Below are 27,749 nucleotides of genomic sequence, written 5' to 3'. Positions count from 1 at the left end.
CTTTTATACTGCCTTTTCATAGGGGTTCAGCTGTAGTTTTCCTGTTAATTAGACCCATCTATACCAGAGCTTGTATTAGACCAAACCAAACACAAGCCAAAATTTAATCTGTAAACTAAACGTCAATGTTATCAATAGGCAGCAGGCTGAAAGAGGTACAACCCTGTCTGCTCTGAAATCAGAGAGAAATATCTAAAGCAGTGTGAAAAAGGCACCAAAACAGCACATGTTGAAAGAAAGGAGATGAAAAAGATAGGCAGTCATTCTCAAACACAAGCAGTAGCTCTCTAATCACAAAGCAGGTCGCTTAGTGGAGTGCTTCCCATGAGCAATACATCTGTGGTTAAGCAAACCTTATAGGCACAGTTCCTATTACAAACTAACATCAATATTTTCATTGCTAGCAAGTTCAGTGCAAATATGTGTCCTTGTCAGTAAAACTTAGAACATTTTAATCGCATTTCAAATCTTACTTTCATTAATTAGCACATAGCTTCAGTTTTAAAAATCAAGATTTTTAAAAAGAATAAAGAATTGTAGAAGACACAGTTTCTCTGTTTAAATATGCATTCTGATGCCCATATCTATCAGAATAGATTGCAGGTATTAAGTTATCTTAAATGTCTCCTTGGAGACACCCTCAAAATCTTAAATTTAAGGACTTCCAGTTAAATTCAAACCTTGCTCCCAGGTGGGGATCCAGCAAAAGGTTCTCATTGTATGAGGATGCTGCGAGGTTTGATGTCCTGGTGAGCAGAAGGTGATTTTTGGTGGGCAATGGATCGACCTTCCTGGTCATGCTGCAGCTCATTGCATCAGAGGTGCAATCCCAGGTCTTATTCTTCTGCTTCCTGAGGTGGTTATGTAATTGGAAAATCTTCAGGTATGGAGGAGTTACTGATGGGATATGTCGTATAAGAGGACATCTCTGGAGGTTACAAAGAAACAGAAAATCAAATGAAACATAAATAGTTCAATTATACGTAAAAAAAACTTGTAATATGTTTCCTAAGAAAATGCGTGATTTTAGTGGCAATTTTCCTATGGAATATTTCAATGCTCAGGAATGTCAGAAGTTAAAAAGTCACCATTTCAAAATAAACGCTGGTATTTCAATGGAAAATGTTGGCTTCTATTCACTTGAATATCATTGATTCTTGGGAATGTTTCATCCTACAATAGCTTTCAGTACGTTAGTCAGTTCTAGCTACTGCTCTCAAAAGGAGGGTAAAGGGGAAGGGGAAAATTCTTAGCAGAGCAAGCAGGGTTTAGGAGCTTTTCAGTGCAGAGTAGGAAGGTGAGTTTGTATAGGATTCACTCTGCCCAACCCGTCTCTCTCTTAACTTTAGCTTGGAGCAAGCATCAGATCCCAATGTAAACTTTCCCATCTGTGTTATTCTATTAACTGAAAGGGAAAGGGATTAGCATGTGTACTTGTCACATCTTTTGACCTGCTGCATACTGAGACCGAAGGTAATGTTAAAGCAAACAGCATTCTTCTTCCCCTGCCAGGATAAGCAGGGCATGGGGCAGCATTCTGCTCAAAGAAAAGAAAGCCAGACCACGTAACACAAAGTATGTGCCCCGTGCAAAAATAAATCTTGGAAGCTGCAGACTTCCAAAGGGTATACCTTAAACAGGGCAAGAAAAAGAGGGAAAACATCTGAGAGGAAAGTTCTCCTTGCTGCCAAGTACCAGATGGAGGAGGGCCTTCCCACAGAAATAGCTGCAGAAACCACTGCCAGGCAAGGAGGTCCCGCTCATCCTGCTGCTGAGAGCATAGTGGATGAGAATATACTACTCTGATAAAAACACTTGCTCCATAGAAGGGAGCTGGAATGTGGTACTGTGCTTTATAGTGTGACAGAGTCCAGCCTGTATCCCTGAAAGGATTATACAGTTTGGAAGGTCAATATGGCTTGGGTTTCATTCTTCCTTTTCTTATAGAATCCATTTTCTTCCTTAATGTAAGTTTAAAGAGCACATGTGCACACACAGGCATGCATAATGGCAACAATAATCTGCTTTTCTTCTCCATTCCCTTTTTATTTCCACAAGGCCTTTCCTGTGAGTGGGACAAGATGAAGTGTTGGGTGGTGACAGTGATGGAGAACATGTTTGGATATAGAGGGTTGGCCGAATGAAGCTAGGCATCAAAAATCTTTTTCAAGTGTTTCAGTTAACTTGGCACTAAATTATTCATAGAAAAGAAAAATTGAGAGTTTTCCACTCCTGCTTGTCCTAGATGTTCCTGGTTCCTTTGTTGAATCAATAGACGTGCATACAGTTGGTCAAAGAAGAAAACAAATGCAGCACCTCCAGGATGATCCGGGCAGTTCAGCAATGGGAAAAAAGTCAATTAGCAGTACTGCTGTCACAGAGGGCCAGATGAATGGGACAGGATGTGCTGGGTACAGTGTGTGCTCAGGAAACAGGCCCTTCCAAGAAGGCTTCAGGTACGCCCCGATGTTCCCAACATTTGAATGAGAGCCACTGTAATAATTACGGCCAAAGGCTGAGCATCCGATGTCAAAAGAGAAGATAGTTAATAGAAAGCATTAACCATAACTAAAACACAGTTCCACCTTGGGATCATGTTCCCTCAGAGTGCAAGAAGGGTATCAGCAAATCAGGGTGAGTCCAGAAGTGGGCTATTGAGACAGCTGAACAGATGAGGGAAGTGAATTTGTTCAGCCTGAAGAAGAGAATGTTAAAGGAGGGGATCCTAACTGTACCTTCTACCAAGGCAATGAATAATTACAGAAGAGGCAGCATCCAAGTTTTCTCAGATAAGCAACAATGATGAGAGGCAACAACCACTAGTTGCAGCAAAACTAATTCCAGTTCCACTTAAAAAGAATCACAGCGTGTACGGCTAAGCTCTCCAGCAGGCTGCAGAGCGAAATACACAACGCTGGGGATATTTAAAACCTCACAGAACATGGTGCAGAGCAACCTGAGCAGCCTTTTGAAGTTGGTCCTTTTTTAAGCAGGGGCCCAGACCAGAGGATCTGTAAAGGCCAGTCCCAATCTTAACCAGTCCATGACTCTGAGAATACCAATTATATTTTTGCAGTGATGTAGACATTCCCTTTCAGAAATCCCCATCTCCTATCTCATCGACAATGCCACCCTCTGATTTAAACTCTCACTCCCACGAAACAGAAGACAGAATAAAGCGTAACTGAAAATACGATCTGTACCACCTGCCATTTGTGACTTCATTGCAGGCCTTTCCATTCCCTGTGAACTCTGTCGTTCTCCCCGTGTTTTATCTCTATGGGACAAACAGGTCAAGACTAGTACTGTACTAGGAAACACACAGCTACACAAACACACAGTCCTGTTTATGGATGCCCAAGTTCACTTCTGCATGCTGCTTGCACTGTCACCTCAGGAAGCGAATAAACCTCACTCCCTTCCTCAGTTGTCTCTATGCCAGGGGCACGGATGCACACTGTGGACAAAAAGCAACTTTGCTACTTTTATTTCTCCAGTGGAGAACGAAAAAAAAAAAAGTATAACTATACTGTCAAAAGAAATACTCTTAAAACCTGATGCATCTGTTCTCGCTAGAAGAGCCATAATGGTAGAGGGTCTGTAGAGAAGACAGCTCAGGATGGACAACCTCCCCAAAGCAACAAGTAGTGGTATCAAAACAAGTCTAGCAGGGCGTGCCAAAGAGGAACATCATGATTTCTCCTTGAACTCAGTCTAAATAAGATGGGAAATGTTTCCCCATGCCTTGCAAAGTGTTAGGCAAACGTGGGCTAAAGTTACAGGGAAATTCAAGAGAGATGCAGTCAACAGTATGAAGCTTCTCCTGTGCTATGTGGCAGTGGATGAGATCAGAGGGGCTAACACAGATTCGTCAGCGCTCATAAGGGTGTTCCCAGAGCAGGTATGAACCCCTCTCAGAATAGATTACTGAACCAGTGCTTACACCTGTCTTTGTTATTGAATACAGCTATTTAAATGAAGTGATTGGGAATGTTTACAGGGCATAAACATGAGCTAAACAAAGAATATACTTTTTGGAGGCTATGCAGGATGGGTCATTGCTTTGCTTAAAATAAGCACTCTCACTCTTTGGCAGATTTGCTATTTTCCCTGTACATGATTGGAAGGATTCAGCCTGACAGTACAAGGCAACAGCGCTGCAAACTGCCCCATACAGCTCCTCTCCTTTCTCACTTTCTCCTCTCAAACTCTTCTTACTGACTCTGTATTACAACCTAATGATGGATCATGACACTTATCCCTGAGGTTGATCACAGATGTGTGATGACTGTTTTATTAATAACTAACATTATTAATATTATTTTCACGTTCCTTGTGTACATATTCACAGGCTTGCTGCTGCTGTGCTGTACAACACCAACACAGAAATAAAGCACGCAGAAAGCCAATCTGTTGAGGACAGCAGGATGAGCTGTGCTTAACCAACATTGCTTCAGCGCAGGCTTACAGTAAGGCACACCTACCTTGCAGTGGCCACGCAGGACATTTGTGACACAATTAGATATTGTTCTTCTGAGTCCCAAATTAATTTCACTGACACTCAGACTCCGCTCATCGACAGTCTGCAACGGAAAAGTCACAATGGAAATTCAATTAATTGGAGATGCCATCAGACCTCCATTCTCACGGCAGTCATACTCACGTCTTCGGATGATAAATCAGACGTGTGCTTACCGAGTGAGCACTGCTAACTTCCAGTTGATAGGAGCAATCTACCCCTATCTCTGAAGTATGAACAATAACCTATGCCTAACACTAAAAGACTAAGAGTAACCTATGCCTAACTCTAAAATAAGAACAGGAACCTATGCCTAACTCTAAAATAAGAACAGTAACTATGCCTAACACTAAAATACTAAAAGTAACCTATGCCTAACTCTAAAATACGAACAATAATCTACTCCTAACACTAAAACTAAACACTAAAATCAACAACAGAAACAAGAACTGAAATATAACTCCTGCAGCATTTAAATGGGAAGGGGAGCTCACAGAATTTGGCTCCAGAGGAGGCTCGAAGGAGGAGCAGATGTTAATTAATGCCACCCAGCTAATGCTGGGGGCGGGGGCCGCGCAGCGGGTAAGGAGCCGAGCGCCTGGACCAGCGATGGTAAAGCTGTGACAGCGCCAATGCGGGGCCTGGCACGGTGGTGTGGTGCCAGGCCAGCTGTGCCGCAGGCGGATCCACCTCCATGGGCTCCTCCAGAGGTGGATCCACCTCCATGGGCTCCTGCAGAGGTGGATCCACCTCCATGGGCTCCACGGTGGTGGTCACAGCGCCGGTCCAGGCGCGATGGAAACGGACTCTCTTTTCATTCGTCCTCCGCTTGATGGTCAAGGCGGGCCCCCTCCTCCTCTTCGCTTCTGGGAACCCAAGCTCCCTCTTCCCATTTAAAATAGGGCAACTTTCGCCCCTCGCTCTCTTTGCTCCTGACATGGCTGCCAGAGCTCTCAGAGGCGAGTGTGTTGTCCGGGGCAGCGGTGACCAAGGTGACAGCTGTGACTGGCAAAGGTTCTAAAATGGCAGCCGCACTGCTGGCACTGGCGTTCCACACAGGATGAGGAGGGGGCTGGAGGACAGGGCACGGGACGGCAGCTAGAAGGCATTCCCTGTGTCCAGCGGGCAGCCCTTCTCTCCGGCAAGCAAAAGGCCACGGAGGAGCCGGCCCCGACAAAAGGGCCCTCAGCCTCCTTCACCCTCTCCGTTCCTCCACAACGGAATCTTTTGGGGCTGGGACACGCAGCACACAACGCCATGTTCTGGGCTCTCCTGAGCTCAGTGCCAACAACAGCACGCTCCAAAGTGGACCTGACTACGCCCGCCTCCTGGCAGACACAAGCTCTGGCTTCCATGTTAGCACCAGCACCTCTTCTTGTGCCTCACGGCTGGGGTTGCAACCATTCCCTATAATAAATACGGACAGCTGAATTTTGAACAAAACTTCCAGAGTCTCAGAGGAAATATGTTACAGGGAACAACCTTCCTCAACAAGAGGATTTGTTACTCGTCTCGTTTATAAAGCCTTGCATTCAAAAATCCCCAAATAACATATCCAGTACTTGCTGTCATGTCAGCCAGCCTTGGTGGGAAAGACATGGTAGGAAAGTTCTGCACAACTTTCAGAGGACACCCAGGTGCTTGGTAGGATGTCAGTCACTGCAGGCCTGTGGAGTGCATGAGCATCCTTTACCTACTGCAGATGCTCAGCTATGGCAAGTGAGCATCTCATCTTGACTTTAAAGAAATCCCAAAATGACATTTCCCAAGTCACATGCATTGTACACTTACTCACCAACAGAGTATTTCCAAGTATAGAGTCCTAACAGTATCCATGCAGATGTCCCTAAATTTAGCTTCCTTTGAGCACGGCTACTGGGAGATCTTACTACTCTAAGCCAGATGCGAAGCTGCCAGAGTCCTAGGTCTGAGAGCTGCACAAACAGACTGTCCTTTTAGATCAGGCAATTAATACATGCTTTTCTATAAGTGTGTGTAATAACGGTTGTGTAAGTACTCAAACACACAAAAACAGAGATGTACGCATGCACACATGCTGCACACACTGCCAGAAAATGGAGTGGGAAAAAAAAAACAACTACACATCAGGGTAGTGCTTTACATCAGAAATTTGTGGTCTCCTGAACTGGACAGGCAGTATCAGCTTTCCCCAGGATTATACAGATTGTGTACCAAGTCAGTGGCTTTAAAAGACTACCGGTGTGCTCAACAGAACTCACCAGTACTCCTTGGCAGCCTTCCACTCTAGCTCTGCTGGCCAAATAATCTGCCTAATGCATTTTAAGCCTTAATTAGATTTTTCTGACTCTTATTTTTTCTGCTTGAAGAGCATATTAGTTCAAGGACCAAGTATTTATAGCCCACTTGGTGGTATTCTGACACCAAATGCCAGTATTTCCACCGCATGGCACTGCCAAGGCCTAAGGACTCACACATCTACAGGCACAAACACCATATCCTTAGTGCTCTGAAATGCCAAAAGAGAGAAACTTGATGATTTGCCCTTATTTTAGCAGTAGCAAAGTGAAAGGAAAACACCGTGTGGAACATTTTAATACCTGAAATTTCTATTTACTTAAGTAACGTTGCAGTTTTTGCAATTAGGATATTTTATACTTCTTTTTTTTTCCATTTTCTGTTTGTCCTCAATTTAATCATAACATGTCTTCAAATTCTATATTTGAACTTGTCTGATTTCCACCTTTTCTCACCAACAATTCCAATCTTCTGTTTTTAATTCTTAGTTGACGGGGCCTGAAACCTATGTAGGATGGTGAGATTTCTGATAAGAATATCTCCAGTTTTTCCTGTTTTACAACAGCTGAACAATGGGAGCACTGAACCACTGCTCAAATGTATTCCAGAGTTACAGACTCTCCCCCCCCCTTTTTTTTTTTTTAAATACAGATAATTTAAAATCAACTCTCTAATACAATAAGGAACAGCAAATAGCACTTCTGGGATCTCACAGGCAAAAAAACTTAGGTGGGAAAGCTTCTGAAGCTGTGACAGCAAACAGCAAATAATCATTGCCTTCAGCTTCATGCTGTTTTTTGAAGGGCAGTACACCCTCTAATCAGCTAAATGAGAGAAGCATAGGTCTTGTTTGCACTTGTTTTCCCTTTTTTTCCTCCCTTGCCAACCACTGGGGTACCCCCAAGCTCTGTGCAGAACTGTCCTGTTGGCTTCTCACCATCCCCATTGCCACCAGTGCCACTCAGAGCCCCTACCAGCTGTGGTTCACATCGTACAGCTTCTTTTAAGTGAAGGTGCATCAGGATTAAATCGTGTCAAGTTTTTTCTGCTGCCTGGCTGTGCTGTGTTGGTGTGAGCAAGCATATCGAGACATACTCCTCGCAAGATGAAAACAAGGTTCTCTCAGCTTCAATTTGAGTCTTGGACTACAATTTGTCAAAACGTGGATGTGAAATAATCTCTGTCAGTTTACTTATCCCCTCATGCTGATTAAGTCCCACTACTCCAACATAAAGTCTTCAGAGAAGTCTGTAAAATGAAAATAATAATTTAAAAAAAAAAAAAAAACAACAACAACAAGCTAAATCAACTCTCAAATTCCCATGTAAACTGGGTTTAAGAGTGGAAAATTTCTTTTACCTATTCTTTGGGTGGTACAAAAATCTAAAATTCCTATAGCCCTGCTTCCTTGCGCCAAGTCAAACAAGGATATTGTCCTTTTAATGTCTTGAAGGCTCTGTTTTCTTGTAATGCCAAATGCAATATTTTTTTGAAAACACTACACCAGAAGTTTCCCAGCTGAGAAAACAGGCTGGTGAAAAATGGTTTCAGAAAACGAAATAAACCATGCAAAAGCTGTTCAGGGTGTGTGTATGAAATGAACATCTGGATTTGGCTTGTTAAACTGCCTCCTTTTTTCCTCTCTCTCCCCCTCCTTTTTCTTTTTCTCACAGCTGTTCGAAAGAGTCCTAAGGGCAAAGAGACAGGTCAATGGACTGGGTTACACCTTTTTTTCTTTCCCTCTTTTTTCAAACCTCTTTGCACCTACGCAAGGAATCCAGGCCACATGTGTGTTTAATAAGTAGGCACAAACACAAGAGAGAAAAAAAATATCTCAATTCCTGTTGGTTCTTAGGAAAGACACTGAAGGAAAAATAAACTCCGGATTTCAATTTTTTCTTTCTCAAAGAAAAAAGAAAAAAAAAAAAAAGAAACCTTATGGTTCCAATAAAATATTCCTTCAGAAAGCCAATGGATTTTATTTTTTAAAATCACGGTCTTTGCAGAGTGTATCTTTTTCTCTGCTCCCTCAGAGTGAAATAACAATGGGTTAATCCATAACCTGCTGGAGCAAGAGGAAATTATAAAATGCCACTGGCCTGGTTTCATTGAACCAAGTCTTCTGATACCACTACACAGATACATAAATTTGTATTGAATGGGTTCAGATCTTATTTCAAGCTGCAACTTCCCCAGTTGAGGGGAACAACAGTTTGAGTAATGTAGAAACAAATCAGAACAAAAGTAACTGAGAAATTATCTGGAGAAGATAACTTCTGAGAAACAAGCGATTTGCCTTTTTCTACTAATCCCTATGGGATTGCTAAAGCCATGGCCACAGCAGAGCATCCTTCAGCCATGGCAGGCTTCAGCACCCTGCTCCAGGAGGACAAGGGGAATCATTCCCATGTGGTTCTTCTAGTCAACGTGTGAGGACTGCGCTGGGCCTGACCCAAATCTTGGACTGTATATCAGATGAACAAATTACATGTCTTAGCTTGCAATCGGGGCTGCTGTACACCACTGAAAATTACCTCCACTAAAATACTGTATTCCCTCTGGAATATAGAACTGTTCCTTCACGTGCACAGATGGCGCCTATCAAGGATCAAGGGCACAAGCCCAAGGAGACACTGATAGTTACTGTAAGTAAACAAAACAAAAACCCTTCATATTTAAAACTTTCTGCTTTAAAATTTTTGCTTTCTGCTAAACTAATAGCAATTTTTATGCAGCTTGTGCACATCTACACTTGATACATGGATTTTAAGCTTAGACCCAAGTATTACACACCTGCTGATCCTTGCAGTAGCAAACTGGAGCTATGACTGCTGACTACACCTAGCTTTACTCTTGCTCCTCTGAATTCAGCTTGAAGTTGGCCACGATATCACAGCCCAGTAATGCAGCAATGAGCCCCCAAGTATTTGAGTTTATTTGGAGAATAATACTTTGGCTAGAAAATTTATGTTGAAAATCAAAGTAGCCTTAGTAAAACGGATCCCAGTGCCAGGAAGGAAGGAAGCTCTATTGCCTGACATGAGAACAAGTCAGGCCACACAAAGACATTTTCTGGAGAAAGCTTTTGCACAAAAGCCTCCACCAAAAAGCCAGGATCTATCAATAGATGCTGCATGTCCAGACTGGATAAAACACAGTGACAGTGATGAGCTTTGGGAAGTTTTCCCAGAGAGGAGGCAGTGCTGTTTGATGAACCTGGCTTTGAACTATCTAAGCTCTTCTAAAAATAAAAACTAATAACACATTAACAACAAACAAACACCAGTCCAATCCCACTGCTTCCTTGCCTGCCTGCCCCAGGTCTGCATGGGATCCACAGCCAGGAGACCGATCTAAGTGATAGAATGGCTTGGGTTGGAAAGGACCCCAAAGGTCGCCTGCTTCCAACCTCCTGCCATGGGCTGATGCCAACTGCTAGATGAAGCACTAGATCAAACTGCCCAGAATACCATCCAAACCTCAAATAGGAACTTGCCTCGCATTGTGTTAGTCTCGTGATGGTGACAGGGAATTACGTTTGGTCTTCAAAGAACTAATTTGCTGCTGTTTTCCAAACTCACATCTGCTACACTAGGGCTGAAAGGCAACATTACCCCAAAATCCAGCTGAAGGCAAAGCGAATTACATTCCTCTCCTCTTCTCCATTATTACTATTTTTTTCTTTTTTTGTGCAGACCGTGAGAGGAGCATGGCAGTGAACATTATTTATGGAGCACCTAATAAAAATGCTATGGGGAAATAATTACTGGAAACATCTGACTGTGTGACTGTAAATGCCTCGGCCCCAGTGCGCTGATTTAATGGACCACTGCTTTACTCTGCTATGCCTCTTGCTACTGACTGTAGGCCCCCTGCCCTCCTATTAAACTGCCTGCGTCGCCGCGAGGCCGGGACTCGGCTCACCAGCTTTATGGCAGCGTTCCAGGGAGCGACGGTGATGGTGGGGTGACTCTGTGCTCACAGTGAGGCCTCTGGAGGGAAGAGGGGCTTTGTGGCTAGGCAGGGCTTCACAAAGAGATCACAGTGGAAACCTGAAGGTGTTGTGGCTCTGGGGTAGAGCAACCCTTAGCAGTGCAGTTTCCAGGTGCTTTCAGGTATTTCTGACTGATGCTGGGATGCATCAGTCCCTCTTTTTTTAATCCCTATTTCTTTATGATCCACAAACCACCAAACTGGTTTCTTGTTGCCTCTTTAAAAAACTGCATTTAAATTATCCTTTTTTGACCTTCTGAACCCAGGTGGCACCAACCCACGCAGCCTCCCCACACAGAGGGCCTCTTACCCCACGGAACTGCTAATCCTCACCGCCTTTTCACGACCAGATGCAAGAATTTTCAAATTCACAGGCACCTTGTAAGTGATACAGAGAACACCAGGAGCTGCTTTCATTTGCAAAAAGAGTCCTGAAGAAAGACCTGAAGGCTGTCACTTCACCACTGCTGCTGACTCGCTAAATGAAGAGGAGAGAGCAAAAGGCAGCTGACAGCAAGAACAAAATCATCCCCTCTCTTTCTGAGCCCTGCAGTTAGCACGTTTTTTTCTTCTTTTTATTGCTGGTTTTAATGTAATATTTAAGTTGGAACTAAAACAGACCATGGAACACTAAATCACTACCAAATGCAAATTTACCTACATATCTGAACTAAATTTTCTCCTACATTTACAAAGCAAAAGTCTACCATTTGAACTGTGGGCTCCCATTGCATTTAATGGAGGGAGCAAACTCCAGACGTTAGTTGGAATACACATGCACTTATCTTGTTGTTACAGGTCTCCCTTGCAGAACTAAAAGAGAGCTTTAGTTCCAGACAGTATCTCTCTGGGGTCATACCCAATGAATGGTGTTTTTTGAAAGGATTATTTCAAAGGAACTCTGAGAAAGAATCTAATGACTTGCAAGCTACAGAATTGCAGCACGGGAGGAAGTAGATAATGGAATATGACAGCAATGCATTTTTCATAAACCCAGTGATTTCTATCATAACAAGAAGCCCATCTATAATTCGGAGAATTCCCCCCACCCCCCAAGAAGGAAACCTGCACTGCTGTAGGAAGTGCACTGAAGTACAAAATGAAACAATAATGATGATGATGTTACTGATGAATCCCACAGCTCTGCCTTCCCTCCCATCTCCACAGTTCTAAGAGGAGCAGCTCTGATCCCTCTCTGCCTCAGCACCGCTAACCTGGGTAGCTCACAGGCACACATCAGAGACCTCGTGATAGATGAGGAACCCTGGAGAAGAAACTGTTCTTTATCTGCTGAAAGTTAAGGCCTGCATCTGCTCTCAATTAGCAGGCAATTAGGGGAGTTGAAAACAAACCTGTTTACATTGGCTGCAAAGCCTAAAATAATTTGTGAGATGTCAGGACGGGATATTAAGATGTTAATGATCTTCTTTCTTTACTTTTTTGCATGCAGTGCAGTATCACATCTTCCTCTTACAGCTCTGTACAGTGACAGACTGATGGATGTCTGGGAGGGCAGGGACCACTGTGGGCAGGTTGGGGTGGGAGAAGTGTGTCTTATGAATGTGTATGCTGGGGACCTGACAGGGAGGAGATCTTTACAAAAAGTAGGGGCGAAAAAAAAGGAAAAAAGGTGGTTGTTCACCAGTAATTGTGAAGTAATGTCAGGTCACGCGATACAGCATTCAGAGGGTTCAAGCAGAGTTCCCATAGCAAAGGGCTGGTCTGCAACCTGCTGCTAAAGTGACTGCAGAAATCCCAGACTGTTTGCAGCCTTGTGCTGGACCTGCTCTGCCTGGGCCAGTTCTGACCCCACAACTCCCTCACAACACCACTGACCAGTGAGGCTGCCTGCTGCCCGGCACACACCCTGCCTGAAGCATCTCTGGAAGGACACAATCTCTGAATCTCAGAGCTGGGAGACCATCCTGTTTATTTCTGTGCTGCCTCCTTCCAAACACCGCAGGGCTGAGGCAGGCGCAACCAACATCTCTTACTTTTCCCTGAGTCACTGCTGCTCTGCCACATCCAATGCTTTGCAGAAATGTCTTCCTTGCGCGCAAACCGAGAAGAGGCATTGATACCCTTTATTTCTGAACTCACAGAACTGGCTTCCTTTACTACGAGACAGTAGAATGGGTCAGAAAAGCAGCTGTAGGCTGCTCCAGTTCTGGAAACTGCCTGGGTTAACACTGTCAGAGCTCAGAAGTCATCATCCTGCCTCAGACGACATAGTCAACACATTTAACCTTTGACCCCCATAACTAACCAAAAAATAGTTCTGGTAAAATGACATTTTTATCATTCCAACTAATCAACAAAATGGTCCTAATTACTTACGTCACACATGCACCTAAATTTCCCTCTGCCCTCCACATTTCCAAAGTCTGATGAGCACCAAGTGCACCACAGGTGCCACTGTGCCCTCTTGTGTTCTCCTCTTGGCCATCCCCTCTCTTGTCCTCTTTTCTTCTTTCTACCATAGACTGCTGATCCAGCTCTAATAAGAGCCAGGCGCTCAGTCCCCCAGGCTACAAAGTAGTTTTAATTATAATATTAATAGCATTCTGCTAAATAAGAAAAAAACAACACAAAACAAAACAAAAGAACAACAACAAATAGGTCACTATTTGTGGTTACATTTTTCAATGTCCTGGTGTTTGTTTTCCTTCCAATTTTATGTTTCTCGCTGGCATTTATAATGCCTAAGAGACATTCCAGAGGCCAAAACACGGGAGATTTGATCTTTGCATGATACTCCTGACTTCCCACAAAAAGAAATACTGGGAGGAGATCAGATCTACATTATAGTGCTCCCAGAGGTGTACCCTTCAGCCTTGACCTCCCTTTGATGAAAAGCAGGAGAGCTCAGTATTATTAGTATTTATTGTTATTATCTTAATTGCTGCTATTATTAAGAAGCCCATGAAATAGATTAATATAAATAACGCAAACACAGACATCTGAAACACAAATTCAAGCTCCAAGAAAAGACACCTCCTATTTACCAAATATTAAACCAAATTCATTTAATACTTTCCATTAATAACTCTTGCTGTGTGAGTCACTCAATAGAAAAGGTTTGGACGAATGTGTACAGTGCAAGAATGCTCTCCTTTGTGAACACTTCTTATTTTAAAGATTGGGGGGAAAAAAAGAGAGAAGCATTATATTGACCTCATATTTTATCTTCTGTCGGCAACGTTCAGACCAAGTCTGTCTGTTCAGAAGTCAAAAAGTGCACAAAAACACAGGCAGAAGATGACAGCAAGCCCTGGATGCGGGGCTGATAGCGGCCGGTGCCACGAGCTCAGCTCATTCACTCCAAACTCTATTGGCTCCTCACAGCTGAGAGTAGTAAAACATGTTTTTGTCAGTAAATTAAACGGCTGTGAGTCAGACATTGACACACAGGGTGCAGTTGCCGTGTGTACAGTAACATGGTGCCATATTTAGAGCCTCTAACCATAACCACACTTGCAAAAAACTGCATTAGATCAGCAGCCAGTTTCCCGGACTCCCACTCCTTGTTTCTGCCTTCAGGAATTCAGATTATTTGTCTTGTACCAAATAAAGTTGCTTAGGAGATAAAACAGTGAGAAGGAAAAACAGAGAGGCCTGACAATTAATCTGTTCTGGCTTCAATAGATAATGCTTATAGTGAAAAATAGCAGATGGGGGGGAAAAAGGTATTGTTCCTTACTTTCTATTTTTTAAACTTTTTGAAAGTCATCGTTAGCAGCAGATACTCAATTAACAGAAGTGGCGGCCAATCTTCATTAATTACATTTGTCCTCATCAAGACTGCCTGTGTGTATCAGCACAGACAAAGCAATGTGAGCTACAGTGCTGAGTTCAGCACCGTGTGCCTACAGCTGTTAGCACTGCACAGGGAACTGCTCTGGTTTTCCCCACTAAAAGCAGGTTTGGTGCGTTTGTTTTCTTTTTTTAAAAAAATATTTTTTTGATAATTAAAAAAAAAAATGACAGAAGTATTGCTGGTAGGAGGAAGAAAGTGAGAGACGCACACAATTGCACAGGATGTTTTGAGATTAGAGGGGATCAGAAGCTCATGTTCTCAATTGCAAGGGAGACTGCTTAGCAGTGAGAGCAGCCAAGATCAAAGATACCTGTCCTGGGAAAGGAGGGGCAGATAAACATTGAGAGTGGGAGAAGATGACAAGTGCAGGAGAAGGGGATCCGGGACATATCAGATAACTCTGACCTCGGTCCCAAAACATCGACCGCCTGATAAGGAAAAGGAGTCAGCCCTATACAGGTGTATTTATTATTTTGTCTACGCTTGTTTCTTTCCCATGGTATTGAGAGGGAATCGTTTTAGCTCCGCAGGCAACACCTGCACACACACTGCTCCCAGAACAAACGTCCGAGGAATTACCCAGTGAGCAGGGAGTGCCCGTGGGGATGGGAGGCATGGAGAACTCAGGGACTTCAAGTGCAAGAGGTCACGGCTGTGGCTTTAGGGCAGCTGCACCACAGAGCTGCCTCAAACACAGTGCCAGGCACCAAGGGAGGAAGCATCCCAGACTTGGCACTCTTTTGGTAAAAGCACAGAAGGAAAACAAAGGGTGACGGGAACAAGAAAAATGAGAAAAGAGAATCAACTATTGCCCTGTTCAGATTAGTTAAATGTTGAGCTTTGAAGAGCCCTCTTCTCACAACAGCACTGACATGTGCTACTGACCTGGTTCCTTCTGATGCATCATCAGGGCAGGAAAACAGCTGAGCCCAGTTAGCCAAGGCACAGCGGAGAGCGAAAAAGAAACCAGAGCTGAGAAAATGAAGGCTTTCAGCAATACTACTATTTTGCAGTGGACCCTGGGAAGTCCCGTAGGTCAGCTTCCTGCCCTCAGCAATGCCTCTCCATCGCAGGAGTGCAGTGTCGCTCCCAGCTCGGGAGGAGGGCAGCAGCGGAAGGAGGGGGCTGGCCGGCTCTGCCATCGCTGTTTGTTTTCTGGGAAGTCAGACTTGGTCAAGCGGAATGAATCTTGTGTTCATTTTAGGAAAGTTTATATTTGACTCTGGCCGGGCTGGGGAGGAGGTGAGTGATAGGAAGGGGAGGGATGGACCAGAGATCGTGTGGGGCTGCCCCAACACCGCAGGCGGCCCTCCCACTGTTCCCAAGGCAGCGAGATGAAGCAAAGCATCAAAATCAAACACCTTGATTTATTATTTTTTTTTTCTTCAAAGCTCAGAGATGACTCTAAATCTAAATCCGCCTCTTACCCCACAGCTGACCTTGTGACCCACGGAAAAAATGCAAACTAAGTCTCTGACTTCTAAAACTCAACTTCTAGACTGCAGAAGAACACTTCCAAACATTGCAGCACAGCCCGACTTGTGCTGCAGCAATCTCTACTCGCTGTCTACATTTCCAGGAGTCTCTGAAAGCCACTCCTGCCTTTCAAGAGAAAGCAAGGGGCTGCTTCACTTTGTGCAGATGCTGCAGTTGTTCTGCTGCCACAAGGCACAGCACTACAAGGGGAGGAAGGAGCTGCCCAGCCCCAAAGCTCACAACAGCTTTGCAGTTACACAAAGCGCTTCTAAACTTTTTGGGCCACATCCTAGCAGCAGGGTGGGGGAAATAACTGCAAAGCAGGCATGGCATCGCTCCCTCACCAGTAACTGCACAGGGAGTGTAAGCAATACGGCCTTGGCTGCATGCAGAGGAAGCAGTAAATGGAGATGCTCCGTGCAGACTTTGCGTTCCCCCATGCAGTGTAAGCCAAAACCAGTCCCTGCAATTCAGTGCAATAATATAGAAAGCTTGCTGGCTACCTCTCCCACCCGTCTCCTGTGGGTATGGAATCCTGGCCTCCGAAGAAACCAAGAATGCCATCCTTCTAGATTTATAATCACAGAGATTTAGAAAATACTGTGCTGTTGTGAGATGCCTTGAAGTGAAAGGAGAAAATAAATAAATAAGCTATGTGGGTGTTGCCACTGGAAAAAAAAAATCTGATCTCAATCAGCCAGCCACATTTACTACTCTGCATCCGTAGCCGGGCTTACTAAATAAACCACCCCTATCATCCCTTCATTCTTTTCAATACTTCTTAGGGGCATCCATCTTCTTTAACACAGTGTCCCTGATTTCAAAAGCCAGACGCAAATTAATTCCGGGAATCCTACGGTGGGGAGACATTAAAGCCCATTTAGAGGTTTCTGTGGAAGCCTCTCTCCATGCCTCTTTGAGCCAGCTCAGGCTCAGAGCAGAGCAGGCTGGAGCCAGCCTGGAGGAGCAGGGGGTTATAGGTCTGCGGCAGACGGCAGGGACACGCTGGGCTGGGCTTGTGCAATAAGCCAGGGTTTTGTGTTCTGTGGTGGGGTGTCGGTGTGGCATGCGTGGGAGGAGGGGACAGGGCAGAGCTCTGTTTTAGAGAACTAAATTAAATATTTCTTTTTATTTTTGTTTTAACTCCTTCATCCTTAGTCCAGGCATTAAATCTCACAGGTTTCATTTTCAGAGACCAGCTGCATGCAAGATTTACTCCCCAGCTCCCCGAGCCTAGGAAAAATCAGGGTGGGAAATAAGAAGGGAGAGTACAGCCATAATATTCCAAAGAAATATGTACAACACATCTCCCAGGATGTGCCTGCAGGAGGAAGGAGGCTTGCTGTAGGTTTGGGGTGAGGTTCCTGTGCTGGGTGAGGTGTTAAGCATCTCTCCTTCCAACACATCAACATTTACTTTGAGAAGTCTCTCAGTGCTGCTTGCTAACGCTGCCTCGAGGCATGAGGAGAGCTGGGAGGATGAGGACAGGGACCTGGCTGGCCTGGGTCATGGTGTCCTGGCTGCACACTCAGTTGCTGGCAGTGGTATAGAGCATCGCTGCACACAAACTCATAAAACTCATACATTTTGTCAATAGCCCCTCTTATTTTTATATTAAATTTGTGGGGATTTTTTTTTTTCCGGGTATTGTTGAACCTTGCTTCGGACAATCTGGCGGTAAAATAAACATTTCCTGAAGATACATTTCCTTCCTTTGTGCTTCAGAAGAGGAAAAACACCTTGTTCTCAGAAGATACGCGAAAAGGTTTGGGTTTGTTCAGAGAACAGGCCATCGCTTGGAGCTCAGCTCACACCTCTGACTGTGCCCTACCTGCAGTGTGTGGGAGCACCAAGCACTGCACCCTGTGTCTCCTCCGTGTTCTGGATCCACACACATCTGCAGCTGCACTCAGTGACTATCCCCCACATCCAGCAACGGCCAAACCAAGAGCTCAGCTCTGCTTACTTCCCAGCCTTCGGGAAGTGTTTGATCTAGCCACTAATTCTATGATTATACTGGTTTCTTGCTCTTTGAGAAGCACAGGCTGAAGCCAAAGCGGTCACTGGGCGTCCAGGGAAAATGACTGGTGATAAGAAGATGTATGGCAGCCAATGTCCTTTTCTCACTGATAGCTGGGGCTTTGGAGGAAGGTGGCAAAATTCAACAGGTGTTCAGGCATGGGGAGGAATTAGAGAGCCTTCTCCGGTAATCCAGGGCAGCCAGCCCAGTGGCAGAAACACAGGGGAAAATTGTAAAAGGACCAGTTCTGTTCTGGGGGATTGGTTCTTACTGGTACTTCCATGACACGTTGGTTATCTGAGATTTCTGCACTGGAGGATTTTGCAAAGTGAGATCTGCTGATGGTTTGGGACAATATCAGAACAGGCACTTTTCATGGATGGACTAAGGTATATTACTCAGAGTGGTTCATTCCCTAGCTTTGAAAGCTTGTTTGAGCTTTTCTTTTTTGCTGGTCAAAGAACAAGACTTATTCTTGCCTATTACACAGAGGCATGACTTGCCTTTGGCAAACCCACATTGGCAGGTTATGCCTTGGTGTCCTAACAGCACCAAGAGAACAGGGGTATCTCCTTTCTTACGTGCTGGGGTAAATGGTTTCTGGATGTAACAGTCAGGAGTTAATATTAGAAAACTGCCATACAGACAGTATCTATAAATGCTTGAGAAGATAGGATCAAAAGCAGCATTTCAGGGAACAGAAACTAAACACAAAGGATTAGAAACTAAATTCCTTGAAAGATCTATAAGGAAAAAATACAAGAGACACATTAATTATTTAACAAAACTCAGATGTCCATTAATGGCTACTTAGACAGCATTTTGGCAGGATATCCTATCTACTGTCTCACTGTTATATCCCCGGAACTGCACATTTTGCTTCAGTTCACCCTTGAGCCATTTGTCCTGCTGCTGGCAGTGAGGGCAGATTGCAGCTCCCCAGTCCTACACCCATCTGGTCCTACACCCATGCCTGCTCCTAATGCAGTACCCAAAAAGCCTTCCACTGACCACTGAAAAATCACAGTGCCAACTCTAGGGAGAAGGAAGCTCTGACAGATATTTTTTCCTCATTTTGCTAAAATACAGGACCAGATTCTCGTCTACATCAGCCAGCAAAGCTTCCTCAAGTGACTGAGGTCAGAATCTGGCCGATGAAAACAGGTAGCTGGGAGAAGTCACATTCAGTGCTCTTGGGTGCCGCCTGCAGGTTTGGGAACTGCAGCTTACTAATAGCTGCTCTAAATCAATGCTGAACAGAGTCATTTCTGGAAGAAAAAAAGGACTAATGACACAAATTCCTGGAGAAATGAAAGTGTGAAAATACAATCCTTTTTTCTCATTCCGTTTTTAGTAGACAGAGGGTGTTCCTTTTTTCTTCTTTTTTAGTGATGACTTAAATGAGAAAGTAAAACTTAATAAACAAGCCCAAGGGCCGTAAAGCCAGGCAGATCAACCTGGGAGGAAACAGGCCCAGGAATTTTCCAGACATTGCTCTCTCTAGCACAACACTGTGCCTTGATGAGGCCTCATGGACCTTCAACCACATAAATGCATATTTGAGGATCCTCATCCCAGCCCCAAAAGTTGGGCCACATATGGAGATTTACTATTTTCAAGCAAATACACCTTTTTTTTCCCTTTCTTCCCCACTCATTTTGGCAAGGCCCAACTACCTCTTTTACTTTCCCGAGGCTCTGGGCTTTGCATCCTCACACAGCCCCACTGCTAACAGGCACTGTGGAAGCACGCACAAGCCCTGGTTGGAGCTACCTGTCCCTGACGAACACCTCTCCTGTAGGTCTGACATTATGTGTGCCCTCCCTTCTCTCTTTGTTCTCCGACCTTTCCTGAGGGCTTGGAGCTGTTTCCCAAAGGGCTCTGCATTTGTTCTGGCAGCAATCCATACTTTACTTCCCTGCAGACCTCTGGGTCTGAGGCTGCCACTGCCTCCACTCCTGCTCCTGGTCTCATCGCTTCCTCCCCACGTCCCACAACTCCATTTGGGCTGACCCAGTTACAAAAACACAGCCTATTTGTTTACGGAGCACATTACACACTCGAAGACGGAGTTGAAAACAGCTGAAAGGGTTCTCCTGGTTTAAGTAGAAGTCATTCTGATGAGCAGCTCACTCGGACAGCCTGAGCCCTGACATCACAGGGGCACCAGCAGGGGATGGGGCAGAATGACACAGAGCATGCCTGGCTCCTGTGCACAGTCCCCATTTTGAATGGTGAATGGAAGGCAAAACCAGAGGGGGAAGAAAACTGAACATCTTCAACAACGGATAAATTAAGTAACTTCATCTTTCTGTTGACCTGAGCCCTGTCAGTGGATGCTGGCTGTACTGAACTGTAACACCATTAACACTGAGCCCTAAAAATCTTTTGTTTGTGCTTTACAGAGAAGGCAGGTGGTTGGCCCACCCCCTGCAAATCCTTTTCTGTAAGGAATCCCAACAGTAACGCTTTTTTTTTATTTTTTTTTTTCAAAATATTTCCAAAGTGCTTTTTCCCAATCAAATTGGAAAGACTGATTTGGTTTTAAAATGAACAGAATAACAGGATCATAATAAAGAAGTCTAAATGTTACTCTGTGGCTGTTTCTTAAATATATATATATATATATTGTATAAACATAGAAGTAAAAAGAAAAGAACAAAAAGAGAAAAGAAGAGGAAAAAATCGACCAGAAATACAGATTTGGTAAGTATCAAAAAAGCCTATTTATTCACAATCTTTTTTTCCCCCCAAGTGATGCAGTTTTCCATTGTAACAATTTTTCATGGAAATTGCTGTATTGTCCACACGTCTATATTCACCTTAAAAAATAGGACTTGAAGAATACATTTTAACCATTGCTCATAAAATACACTCTTTTCTCCATTTCAGTGCTTTCTCTCATCCGTCAAGTCGCTACCAGAAGTTCAAGGCCCTTTGCATTGAAAAAGAAATGGGAGGAGAATGGGAGAGGAAGCAGCGAGAGCACGGCGCGTGCACAGGGGAGGAACAGCCCTGACACAGCAGGATCACAGCAGTTCTGTGTCCTATTGCAAATCTCCAGTGTGGCCACAGAAATCCATCAGTGTCCCGCACGAATGCTCACTTGGGGTTTCTTCAGCCCCATAGGCTGCAGCAGCAGCCAGCAAAACCCTGGCTAGCAAGGGGATGGTTGCATCTGAGGGTTGTGCTGGGAGGAGAAAAGGGGTAAGGGATGCTTGTCTGGCTATTGTCAGTGAGATTTTACATTTTAATAGAGACTTGGGTGATATTTTGTTCCTACATTCAACCAAAGTCTCTCTGGCTGCTTCCTCCTCTAGAAAGCAGAACACCAGCCAAATCTTTCTAAAATATTACCACTCTTATGAGATTTTTCTTCTGAGGAAGGAAAGACTGCTTCTAAAAAGGATGAAAAGGAAAGCGCCGCAATTACTTTTTTCCTCTTATAGATAAACTGAAACCTGAGCGTTAACATCCGTGTGAGAACACGTGGGAGCAAGGAACTAAAGGACTAAAAGTTGATCCTTATGGAGTGCTTTTTCACGCAGAGGATCCCAGCACCCCCTCCACCACAACTAACACTAATCCCACTGAGAGCCATGAGCACAGAGTGAATAAAGGACAGCCAAGGAGACAAGGAAACAAGATGCAGCAGACCTAGCAACATCAAGAACTTCAGCAGTGAAGCTCAAACACCAGAAATTCGGAAATACAAACTCCAGTCCTGCTGCTACTCCGAACAATGCACTGACAGCCAACAGAAATCAAGAATGAAGCAACTAATAGACAGATCACCAGCTCCTGAAACACAGGCATCGATCGAGCGGCGCCCAGAAGGCCATCTGATAGCATCGCTACGTGATGGGCTCAGGAAATGAAGAGTGCCATATCTATGTGAAACCAAAGGCGATATTTTGAACAGGAAGCTGGTTAGGAGTGGGAGCAGCAGAATAAAAACAGTGTCAAAGAGAAGAAAAACAAAATAATTGCTTGCTTTCCAACTCTCTAAAATAAATTAGCGTTTAGAGAAAAACTGAGAAATACTGGCTTTCTTATGTGGATAGTTTATTTACACTTGTTTCCACACCATAGACTGACCTAAGTACAGTAATATCCCAACAAAGCAGAGTAAGTAAGCCAAACACAGGCTTACTGGAAGCATTGCTGGAGCTGTTCTGCTGCACTCTGTGGGTAAATACAGCCCTGGGCTTCTCCACTGCACCCCTACCAGCTTCTAGGCCCAATGCTGCATTAGCATGGTGTTATTCCTGATCAGTTATGCTCACGGAAAGAAAAACCCTTAGTGGCACAGCTTCAGAGCAGTGGTATGACTACATGGCAACTGTAGCAGGCCTGCACCAAACCCGTCTGAGCCCCACAAAGAGCAGAAGTGGTCTGTACCCCTGGGCTACAAACAGCTGCAGGCCCAAATAAACATGGCATCCCTTCAGGCTGCTATAAAGCACACGTTTCTTTCCAAAGTAGTCTCCATCCCTGTCTCACAACATAAGGTCTGGGTCTCACAAAAGCTGGGCCCCTGCCTTCAGCAGGCTCCAGCTTCAGCCTCCCTTTATGTGCCCAGACACGTCCCCTCCATGTCTGAGGCAAATCTCCCCTTGCTTCAGCTTGTTATGGATTTGGTCAAGCCTGGTCTTGTTTCTTTTGAAGTCAGCAGGAAAACTGTAATGGTGGGGGGAGACGGACAGGATAATGTCTTTTCTTGATTTCTGGTTTCTTTTAAAAGTCAGATTAATCTTGTGCAATGCAATCCTAAAACCTACGCTCTGACTGGCCCCAGCCCTTCAGCCTCTAGGTTTAATCTCTGGAGTTTGCATCCCGGAGTCCCAGCAGCAGCAGCAAAAGCGGCTGCCAGCATCCTGGGAATATCTGCCTTGGAATCTCAACTACTGTGTGAAGCTGCTGCTCTCCAGTTCGAGAGCTGTGTTTGCAAAGGAAATCTGTCCAACAACAACATTGAGAGAGAGGAAAAAAAGGAGGAAAAAGAGCTTTATATAACAAAATTAACAGAGCTGTTGCAATAGTAACATGAAGTTAACAGGCAGCTTTTCCTCCTCTCTCTCCCCCTGCCCTAACCTTCTTTCTCTAGCAGCAGTTTCAGTTGTTTTTGTTTCCAAGCTTCTTTTACTGGCCACTCACACAGCTCTGCTCCCTTTGTCTAATTTGGATCTTGAACCTCCATACAACTGACTCTTGCTGTAACTGTAAATCTTTTTATGGCCCTTCTGCCTCTGAACTGTAAAAGCAGTGCCACTGTAAGCTGCCTAAATGGGTCGTAAATCCACTTAGTGCACTGAATGAGGAAAAAAGTTTTTAAGGAAAGAAGGAAAAAAAAAAGGCAACCTAAGGAGGCTGGAGGGACACGGGGGAAAAAAAACACAAGAATGTATTTGCTGAATGGAACCAAAATAACAGGAGTCAAAGGGAAAATATGAATGTTGGGGGGGAAAAAAGAGGATGAAATAATGCATCTGGTGGTAAAAACAAAATGTTTCTGAAGAGCTGCTCCATTTATTAGTGCTCAACCATTTACGGGAGGATGTTGGTTGCCCTCCACTCCTTTGGCATTGGTGGGAGCTGGTAGCCACAGGAAAGCCCTGGAGAAAGCCAGCAGCTCAAGGCTGTCCCCTTTTCCACTGGGTGGTCCATGGACTCATAGCTCGGTCTGATTCGAGCTCCCTGCACAGCCTGCCTGACACACAGCCTTAATCTAATCTAGCCTAATGGAGGCTACACACCTCCATTTATTTATCTGTAAACGAGAGACAGAGATATCCCTCTTGTTTGTAAGATAATAGTGCCAGGCAAGAGGGAGAACTGATTCCTATGGCGGTCAATAGCAATGGTTCCATTTGTGGCCGCAGAAGAAGAGCTAGTCCAAAACAGGCAACTTTTTTCTATGTAATTTATTGTGTTTATCACCATGGTATCTGAGCTCTGAAAGTATTATCCAAATTCCAGTGATTTCAGAGAGCGTCTTTCCACTACTTTCAATAAGTTTTGGATTTGACCCCAAAGTCACAAAAAATCTGAAGAATATGTCAAAAGAATGTAAGTGGGTGTGAGTTGAAATTGAGGAGTTTGGAAACTGGAGTGTGCAGAACAGTAGCTATTTAAAGACTGAGTTTGCTACCGAGTGTTCGCTTTTAATAGGGTTATATAAATACATTCCCATCTCAATATATGTGGAAAAACAGGCAGTGAGGTGAGACTCTATTGCTTTATTTCTTATGGGAAATTTTGTGCATAGCTAACCCACCTCTTCCCTTTCCTCACCCACCACCCACAGTCACTGGGAGCGCTCAGCAGCTGTGTACAGTGTGAAGAGTCACATCCGGGAGCAGGGTGAGAGTTAAAGAGTTCACAGCCCTGCCTTATAATGAAGCCCCTGTTTTCATTGCCTTCCTACTCTGCCTTAAAGACTTGATCCGACTTTTGGCACTCATCGTGTCAGAATGGGAGGGCAAACCGGCTATCCCTTTTGTTATTATTATTTTATTGCTCTGCTCTCTTGCAAGGAAAAGAGGTGATGGGGGGTGGGAGGGAATAAATTTTAAAAAATGTTCTTGCTTGGCTCTGTGAAAAGAAGAAATGAGTCTCAGCACAGGTGTGTCTCTGCAGAATGCCTTTGCCAGGACAGGCACCAAGAGGCATCTGATTGCCGTTCTCACAAAAAACATCAGCGGTCAAAGAGGACCGAGAGGTTAACCCCATTCTTTGTTCATCCTTACTGTATGTGGCACGCTGATAGTTCAGGCCTGGGGAAGCTGACACTGTGACTTAAAAGAACCCTATTAAAATGATGGAAATCTTTGACTATGAAAAATAGAGTCTGCACCTGGACAGTAATTATGTTTCAAAGGAAATCCATCTGGTATTTTATTGCTTATTCTCTCAATGTACTTCGTGTACAAGAACAATACAGGGACTGGAATATTTCATATCAGGAGGCTTCCAAAAAGCTGTTTACACCCTGTCAGGTCAGTAAGCTACACAGACTTTTGCAGTATTATCTCAATTATGGTTAACAATTGAAATACACATTTTAAAAAAAAAATCTTCCCAAACATTGGCATAGGTCCTTGGAGCAGACAGACTCCTACAAACCTCACCAAACTCCATGAAGCTCATACACTCAAGAAGCAGTTAAGATTTCAGTATCTGGAAAGAGTTAGAACTACAAGTGACGTCAAGTGAAGTTTACCTTTGCCAACAACAGAACTAGAGCAATCTGCTTGTTCTGCAGAGCAACCTCTGCCTGCGTGCATTGAGGGACCCAAATCACTGAATCATTGAAGTTGGAAAAGACCTCGAAGATCACAAGTCCAACCCCAACTCATCCCACCATGCCCACTGACCATATCCCTCAACACCACATCCCCACAGCTCTTGAACTCACCACACAGCTCTTGAACCACCACCTCCCTGGACGGACCCATCACCACTCTTTCCATGTAGAAATGTTTGCTCATATCAAACCTGAACCTCCCCTGGCATAACTTGAGGCCATTCCCTCTTGCTCTGTTGCTGTTACCTGAGAGCAGAGGCCAACCCCCACTTGCCACAATCTCCTTTCAGGGAACTGTACACAGCAATAAGGTCTCTCCTGTGTTAGTAATGCCAGCCTTGAGCTGGATTGGGCCTGTCTATGTGCAAACACCCATGCAGACATATTTTAAAGAGCACATTTTAAAATGGAAACAAGATATGTCCATCAGAATGGAGAGCCAGTCTTTAAAGACCTTGGAACCCAAAAGCAGTCTTGCAATTAAATCACATAAGTCCAGAGCAACCTCTCTTTGTTGCCAATTCTAGTGAAATTATTAATTCTAGTGAATATATCTCAGGTCTCAGGATGACTGATGCTTTCATTACAGCCCTGGTCTCGGCCATTAGGTGATTGTTTTGAATCTCAACTTTCATTTTTCAAAGTTTTAGCTGTCACCATTGAAGGAAAAGGTATTCAAATTAAAATATGAAAACTTAAAAGTAAAATAGAGGAAAAATAGTAAAGTAAATCCCACAGAAATACAGGAGTCAAATTAGAAAAGAAAAAAAAAAAAAAAAAGGAAGAAAGAAAGAAAAAGATTATGATAGATATTATTTCCTATATATCCTGAATTTTTAGTGATGGCATCTGAAGGCTAGAGCAGACATTTCTGGATAGCTGACAGCAGCAAAGTTATCTCTGAATGAAACCAGAGTAACAGAATTTGCATATGATCTACATTTGCCTTAAAACTGTGCAACCTGTAGTACTGAAGAAGGAATTGTCACAGATTTATTTTTCACTTCTGACGCTCATTGCATATGGTGGGAGATATGAAATTTGGCAAGGAGTTGGCATTTATTAGCACATATAAATTCACCAGGAATGTTTGGTCTTGCTGTTAGAGCTCAGATCTAGAACATAGAAATATGTCAGAAGCTGAGCTGAGTTTTTAAAAGCAAACTTAAAAAACATGTATTTCTGCTGAAAAAGCTTCACAAGTGAAGCAATTGCACACAAAAAGTTGAGAAAGCAGAAATTGAACATATCCTGGAATATTCTTTTCAAAAACATATTTCATTATTTCTAAGATTTGGAAAGACTGACTCAAGATTTCTAAATACTTGGATTGAAAATGCTGCTGCTAGCTAGCCATCATTGTTTCACACAGCATCATCCAGATCCAAGGGCAGATTTCAGTTCCCTCATTAAATTTCAAAGAGTTGATTTATTGAAACAACTTGCAGAGTCATACTCTGGTAACTGAGATCCAAGAGCAAATGTTGGCACTCAGTCTCCTGCCCATACATTCTGTGTAAGTATCACTGAAGGCCCTGAAAGGCCAGGCACCCCAGGCCACTGCAACAGCTTTTGGAGTGTTCAGGTATGAGATTTTGCTATAAACCATGCCCTGTGACCCTTCCTGCTGCAGATGGGCCCAGGCCCCTAAGGAGAACTGAATGCTGGAGATTCTAGACCTTGGCTTCTTCCACCTGATTTGTGCAACTGTGAAATTGTTAAGTTGCACAGCGTTATCCTGCAAACCACCAGGACATGTAATGAATGCAACAGAGCATCAATCAGTGCATCACACTGGGCAAGATGGCACAGACTCACCTTCGGAATGCTTGGAGTTGAATGTGGGGCAGAGACGTTGGCTCAGGAGCTTGGACTGAAGTGGTGAAGCAAGGCAGAGAAGTGCATGGTGGGCTCTCAGCAGGGCTGTATGCTGGCTATGCTGCATGCCTGGGTCCGTCCCTGCTGTGTGCCACTGCCTGCTGATGGAGCAACACTGTGGTAACATCACGCTGCAGAGAACAAAATTACAAGAGATGTTGACAATGTTTCAGTTATTTCAGTTTTCAAAAAGGTATTCAGAAATATTAAAGTTCAGGCAAGCCACTTTTTCTTTCCTTAACGAAGTATGGAAAAGAAAAGAGAGATATGGATAGAAGAAAGTGCCTAGCTCAGAACTGCTTCTTCATTTCTGTTTGTTTTGCTTTGCTCCTCTTTCCAATGTTTAGGATGGAGACAACTTCTTTTGGAGTCGGTATTAACTTTCTTGTTCATGTCAGTTTACTTTGGATCAGATTCCTAAATTCACATAGGCAAACTCAAACACCAATTTAAATCCACACAC

The 27,749-nt window shown here is 44.0% G+C and overlaps 1 protein-coding gene and 1 pseudogene across 1 annotated transcript in view; one reads left to right on the top strand and one right to left on the bottom strand.

Moving 5' to 3' along the window:
- LOC104913998 (uncharacterized) overlaps nt 1-27,749 on the bottom strand; it is a 286,339-nt gene that overhangs the window by 7,185 nt on the left and 251,405 nt on the right. Inside the window, exons 11-13 of the mRNA XM_085241696.1 lie at nt 27,227-27,417; nt 4,485-4,583; nt 681-928 (exon numbers count right to left, since the gene is read on the bottom strand). The gene's annotated coding sequence lies outside the window, so the exon portion shown is untranslated. The remainder of the gene's footprint in view (nt 1-680; nt 929-4,484; nt 4,584-27,226; nt 27,418-27,749) is intronic.
- Nucleotides 9,388-27,749, top strand: part of LOC146542945 (uncharacterized) — a 78,224-nt pseudogene continuing 59,862 nt past the window's right edge.

Source organism: Meleagris gallopavo, chromosome 22, assembly GCF_905368555.1.
Source record: "Meleagris gallopavo chromosome 22, MGAL_WU_HG_1.1, whole genome shotgun sequence".
Taxonomy (NCBI): Eukaryota; Metazoa; Chordata; class Aves; order Galliformes; family Phasianidae; genus Meleagris; species Meleagris gallopavo.
Note: the sequence above shows the minus strand (reverse complement) of the source record. Positions and strands in the feature narration are given on the sequence as shown.